Raw genomic sequence first — 6000 nt, forward strand, 5'->3', positions numbered from 1 at the left:
CCAAAAACAAGTCCCAAAGGGCCATGCCCCATCTCCCATCCCGTCACCAGCCTCGCCAGGGACGTGATTCCGTGGCGGCTCATGAGCCGAGCCGGGCTATGAGAAACTCTTAAAGATGGAAACGTAACCATACTTGTAACAGCCACGACCGCAACCATTCGCTGGCCTTCGGGGGCACCTGCTGAGATGCTCCTAGGCTCCTTCGCTCCCGCCCAACGGCGCGCTGCTGCAGCTGGAAAGGCCCGGATTTGAATCCCGTGCCATCGGGGCCAGGCGTGGCCGACCGCTGTACCACACAGCCTCTGGCGCAGGGAAAAGGGTGTCTCGGAAAGACCAAGAGCAGCAGAGAGCTGCCCCAAAAAGGTGAGGGCAGCACTATCCACTCCCGAGACCCCGTCTCCCTGCTCAGGAGCCTCCGGGCTGGAGAACGGCAACTACCCCGGCCGCCCCGATGGGTGCTGCCATCCTCCACGGCTTCTTAAAATCTTTCTTTTTCATTAAGTGTCCCTTGTAGGCAGCCTCTCACTTTTGCATCTTAGCCTCCTCTGGGCTATTGATTTCTCATTCTATTAAATCCTCCTCTTTAACTCTGGCCCTTAAACGCCCATTCTCAACTTGTGTTCACTCCGCAGCCGCTCTCCCAGACCACCGGCTGTGCCCCCCCCCACCTCCATCCTGGGAGTCGTGCCCCCTCCACCTCCCCCCTCCAGAGAGCCAGCAGAGGATGATCATCATGAGTCAGGCGCTCCGTGACGTCAGGTGTGTTATGTGCCCGAGATCACAGAGTAAACTGAGGCAGCCGGGGGAGCCCCGGCACACCCCACTCCTGGAAGCCCAAGGCCCACACGGCCCTCCTCCCCTCTCCTCACCCACCGCGTTCCACCAGGAATTTCTCTCTGGAACCAATACTTGTGAAACAGGACTTGGGGCCACTTAATAAGACAAATACTCATGTAGCACCTGCCCAGCGCCAGGCACTGAGGACACACTCCTGTGAGCGATGCTCACAGCGAAGCTGGGCTCGGGCCCCCCCGGGGGTGACACACACAGGAGTCACTTCCCGCACAGCAGCCTGGTGCCAGGTCGGAGGCGCCCACCTCGCTCAGGGCTGCTCAGAGTCCCCAGGCCACCCAGGCTCCATCCCCAAATGCTCCCGCCGCCTGCTTCACAGCATGTCTGGGAACACACACACTCGTCAGCTCTCCCTCAGGCCGGCTTCCCCTTCTGGCTTCCCTATTTCTGATGCGGCATCACCATCCTCCGGGGCTGTAAATCTCAAAGTTCTCGGCGACACTTGCCCCTCCCTCATCTGCTGTTCCCAATCTGTCCGTGCGTTCTGCTGTAGTTTGGAAACGCCACTCAGATGCACCCTTCTCCCGCCATCTCCCCCCCCCGGAGCCCTCAGACCCCTGATGGGGCCCTCACTCCTCCGCCCAGGGTTCCTCCGCGAACCCGATGCACCAACCTGAACCTTTTCCTTCCGGCTCTCAAGGCTGGTTACCTCTGAGTCAGTTCTGCCCTGCCCCTGCCCAGCCAGGCCCCTTCTTCCCCGGCCCTCAGGACGTCCCCGGCCCCCACTCTGCCTGGGCAGCCCGCCTTGCCCACCGCGTCCTTCCTCCTCCTCACCGAGCTCCAGCCCCATGTGGCCGCCAGCTACCACGGTGGCCCGAGCACGGCCACACAGCCCTCATGTGTGTCCTCCTGTGCTCCCCACCCAAACCCCAGACCTGCTTCGCTGGGCCCTGCCTCGCCGAGGTGTGTAAATGGCGGAAGCGTTGAGCTGTCCGAAGAAACCCTGTGTCGAATCTTTTCGCGGAGAGCCGCTCCCTCCCAGTTTGAGGCCCAGGGAGAGGGGAAGGGAGTGGTGGGGTTCTGGAGCGCTCCCTAAACTATGACGTGGCTCCGATGGGCGCCCCCCCCCCATCTGGAGAACTGGAGGTGCTCACGTGTAACTCACCAGGTAGCTGGGGCGACTCCGTGAAATGAGCAGAGCGTGCGGTCAGTACAGCGTTCAAACCGATGCCCTCCATCCTTCCCACGAGTCACCTTGCCCGGTACTGTGGCATAAATTGTTTTCTCATGGTGGACGTGTGAAACGTAAGGCATACCCTGCTTTCTGTAACTGAACGTTCCAACCAACCAACAACTATTTCTTACGTTCCCACTCTAAGCAAGGGGCCAATCTGTGGGTGTTGAATGACCGCGCACGCTCGGTGAGGAATCGGGGACCGAAAAGGCACGAGGCCAAGGCCTGGCTCCTCAAGGGACTTGCCTTCTGGGTGGGCGACAAACAGAGACGGATAAGCAGCAGGAGCAGGCAGGAGCTGGCAGCGTAAGAGGAGCCCAGCTGCAGGTGCTCTCAGCATTATATGGGTGAGGCCAGTGAGGCTCAGAGAGGTTAAGCAATTTGTTCAAGGGCACTCAGACAGTGACACCAGGAACCCTGGGGGGTGGGGCGGGGCACTGAGACTCCCGAGACGTGCTCACATGTTGCAAGCACCACCTTTCGTAGGAAAGGGGGTGTGGCAGCAGGTGCTGGGAAGCGGAGCCTGTAGGCTGCCCAGGGAGGAGGCTGTGTTGGCATAACCCGGGGGTGAGCTGCTAGCCCCAAGCGGGACAGTGGCAGTGGGCAAGGAAAGGTCAGGCTGGGCACCGCTGTCTAGAACCGAGGGCCAAGAGGGTAAGGCGCAGAGGAGTGGAGTGGGGGAGGCAGAAGGACACAGAACCGAGGGGTCCGAGGTGTCCAGACCAGTGCCTGGGAGGAGCAGGAACTCTCTGCAGGAGGCCGTCAAGAGGAAGAGCTTGCCTGGGGTGGGGACGGCCGGACATCCGGGGTGCTGGAGCAGCCAGGCGAGGGGCTGAGGGTGCAGAACCAAGAATCAGCCAGATCCGAGACCTGGGGCGGAAGTGGGGACGAACGACCGGCCCACCCCACGGGGAGGAGAGAATGTTGCGCAGACACCGGGGAACGTAAAGATGAACCGAAGCATGGGATGGGGGGAGAGAGGGCCGAAGAGCGGAGACAAGTTGCGGCACGAGAGCACCGGGCCGGGAGTCCGGCGGCCTCGGGAGTGGCTGCGGGGCGTCGGACAGGTCATCTGACCTCTCCGAGCCTCGGTTTCTGGGGGCTCGACGATACCTCCTTGAGGGTGACAGTACCGATGAAATGCTTGTAGGGCCCTAGTAGAGATCAGATGAAGCATTTGGAAACCCGTGGCACTCGCTCCACGCATAAGGGATTCGTACTACGCAGAAGTAACAGAAGGTGCTTTCTTCCCACACGCTCACTGCCACTGCCCCCCCACCCCAGCCACACAACCGCCACTTCCTACTTGCTGCTCCTCTCGCTTTCCAGCAAGCTTTACCCTCCCTCACCCAGGACAGGTCTTCCTGCCCTTCTCCCTTCCTTCCATCTCTTTCCAGGAGCCCCTGCGGCCCAGCGGCTGGGACCTCTTCTCCAGGGTCCCCACTTTTCTCCCACTCCACCAAAGTTCCCTCCCTCTCCATCCCCGGGGAAAAGCAGACTGGAAAGCCAGAGCAAGATGCAGACCCAGTGTCTACGAAGAACTTTTGGTGCTGGAGAAAATGTCAGCCAATGATCAAGACGCCTGGGTGGGGGGGGTGGGTTGGGGAGGGGGAAAACAAAGAGAAACCAGAATGTCCTCCCCAGGACCCCTCCGCTGCACCCCACCTCTTCCCCACCCAGCACTGCCAAGAGCTCCGGGGACCAGCCTGGCCTCTGGTCTCCGGTGGCAGGCCCACAGGAGGACTGCGGGACGGGGCTGGCCACGCAGGCAGGAAGCTGGTGGGCAAGCCCGGGCCATGGCTCCCCACGGAAGGTTCGTTCCGAAAGAAATGAACAAAATACGGAAAATTAAACAAACCCAGACACTGTAATGTGTGCATATTAGATTAACTCTCCAAAGGGTCGCGACCTTGAGGAACACATCCAGCCAGTGTGGAAAATAATAAACCTGATTAATGATGAGACATGGGCTGCAGCTTCAGCAAATACAACCAGCCTGATGATGCCCGGTGGAGTTCCTGGGGCTTCCGTCCCAGGTGGGAGCGGAACACGGCTGACCTCTCCAGACCCCTCGCCCCGATCACACGAGCACAGACACTCAGGGAGCAAAGTGGGACCACACTGCTCTCTCAGCTGCCCACTGCCGGCCCAGACCGCCTCTATCCCAGGGGACAGCCTGCTGTTTGCAGATGCTCTGGGAAGTGTCCCCGTCACCCAGGTGACCATAGGGAGCTTAAGGGAAGGTACTTCTCTTTGTTCCTGGCAGGACTCCGTACTCCTGGCCAGTCCCGGGACCACTCGGTCTGGTCTCGAAGGGCCCCAGCCGTGCCCAGAGCTCCCCTCCTCTTTCCAGACAACCCAGGCCCTTGGGAGACATGCCCAGGAGAGCCACTGGAGGGAGGCAGGGAGGTGGCACCTCGTGGCATCACCAGACAACAGCACCAGGAGGAAGATGGCAGCATGAAGTAGAGGTGCCAAGAGCCGTGCAGCCAAAGGTCCAGCGGGGGAGAAGCTCCGGCCGCAGTGCCCCACCACTGCCAGGCAGGCAGGCCCCAGGGCCCTGGCCCAGCCCCCCACCGCGGCCTCCCCCTCCCCGGCCGGCTGGCCAACTCTCCCCGGGCTCCAGCTCCTCCTCTCTCACTTTCTTCAGCTCAAGGGAGCCAGGGAAAGAGACACAGGTGCTCTCAGTGCCTTGAAACCCCTGTCCCAGCTGTCGCAAGCCGGCCCTCCACCCTGGCCAGGTCTGAGCAGCTCACCGCTCTGCCAGTCCTCACTGGAGAGAATCTCAATCAGCTCCCCTCCCCCCCCCCTCCTCCTCCAGCCCCCTCCCCCATCACACGCCCAAATGCAGGTCTCCAGAGTTTCTCCCTCACTTCCCACTCGGGTGAACTAGGGTGAGATGGGTGGGAGCCTCATTAGTCCAGGGAAAAGAGGGTCATTCCTGATAGGACGCCGGTCCCCCGAAGCGAGCCGGCGTGTCGGGTGGGGGGTGTGGTGGTGGCCGGAGTCCAGCGCAGGGGCAGGGGGCAGCGGAGGCAGATGGCAGCGAGGAAAGGGGGAGGGGGGCCCCGTGGGCTCCGGGGCTGCGCTGGGATGGGGCAGTGAAGCCGGGGTCGGGCGGGAAGCGGGGGTGACGAGGGCTGGGGGAGCGCGCCGGTGGCGGGCAGGGGCCGGCAGCCCTGCAGGGGGGCAGACGCTGGGCTGGGAGTTGCACAGGGGAAGGGGAGGACCAGAGCGGGAGCACCGCGAGCCCGGAGGAGGGCTGCGGAGGGAGGGAAACGGGGATGGAGACTGGAGGAACTACGGAGCGGAGCGATGGGGGGTCCAGAGCCCGGGAGACGCAGGGATCCGAGCGCAGGGGACCGGCGGGCTGAAGGCGGGAGAGGGGAGGCAGGGCGCCGGGGAGACGGTGGGGGCGGGGGGCAGGGAAGGGTGCGGGGCAGCGGCCCCGGGGGGACGAAGAGGCGGAGACGTCAGAAGTAGGGGGGACGGGCGCGGGAGGGGGCGCGCGCGGGGCCCGCGCGGCCGGGACGCGGGGGGCAGCGTAAGGGGCAGGCTGGGGGGACGCCGCGGAGGGCCCTGCCCTTACCTGGGCGGCTCCGCACTCCGGGGGTTGAGCTGGGGCCGGGCCGCCGGGCTGTTGTTTTCCGGTTTTCCCTGCTTCCGCAGCAGCCGCGGCGGCCCCAGCGCGATCCGCCGGCAGCTGAAGGCAGTCTGTGTCCGGCCGCGAGCGAGCGAGCGGGGAGCGGGCAGCGCGGGAGGAGCGCGGCCGAGGCGCGGGGCGCCGCCCGGCGGCCAGCGCCGGAACTGCGGCGGCCCGCGCACGCCGGCCGGGGGGGCGCCCCTTCGGGGCCCGGCGGCCGGGCGGCCCGCAAGCCCCGGGCGCCCGCTCCGAGCCTCGCCCGGCGCGCCCCGAAGCCGAGGCGCAGGAGGAGCGGGCGGCCGCGGGCAAACTTGCCGCCGCCCCGGGGGGG

At 64.3% G+C, this 6000-nt stretch overlaps 1 protein-coding gene across 3 annotated transcripts in view; it reads right to left on the bottom strand.

Annotated features, from left to right (window-relative positions):
* GRIK4 (glutamate ionotropic receptor kainate type subunit 4) overlaps positions 1–5733 on the bottom strand; it is a 425772-nt gene extending 420039 nt beyond the window's left edge. For all 3 annotated transcript variants that reach the window (XM_053900360.1, XM_053900361.1, XM_053900359.1), the window contains exon 1: positions 5616–5733. The gene's annotated coding sequence lies outside the window, so the exon portion shown is untranslated. The remainder of the gene's footprint in view (positions 1–5615) is intronic.
* Between the last annotated feature and the right edge of the window lie 267 nt (positions 5734–6000).

This window comes from Panthera pardus, unplaced genomic scaffold (genome assembly GCF_024362965.1).
Source record: "Panthera pardus isolate Hobbes unplaced genomic scaffold, ASM2436296v1 HiC_scaffold_12, whole genome shotgun sequence".
NCBI lineage: Eukaryota > Metazoa > Chordata > Mammalia > Carnivora > Felidae > Panthera > Panthera pardus.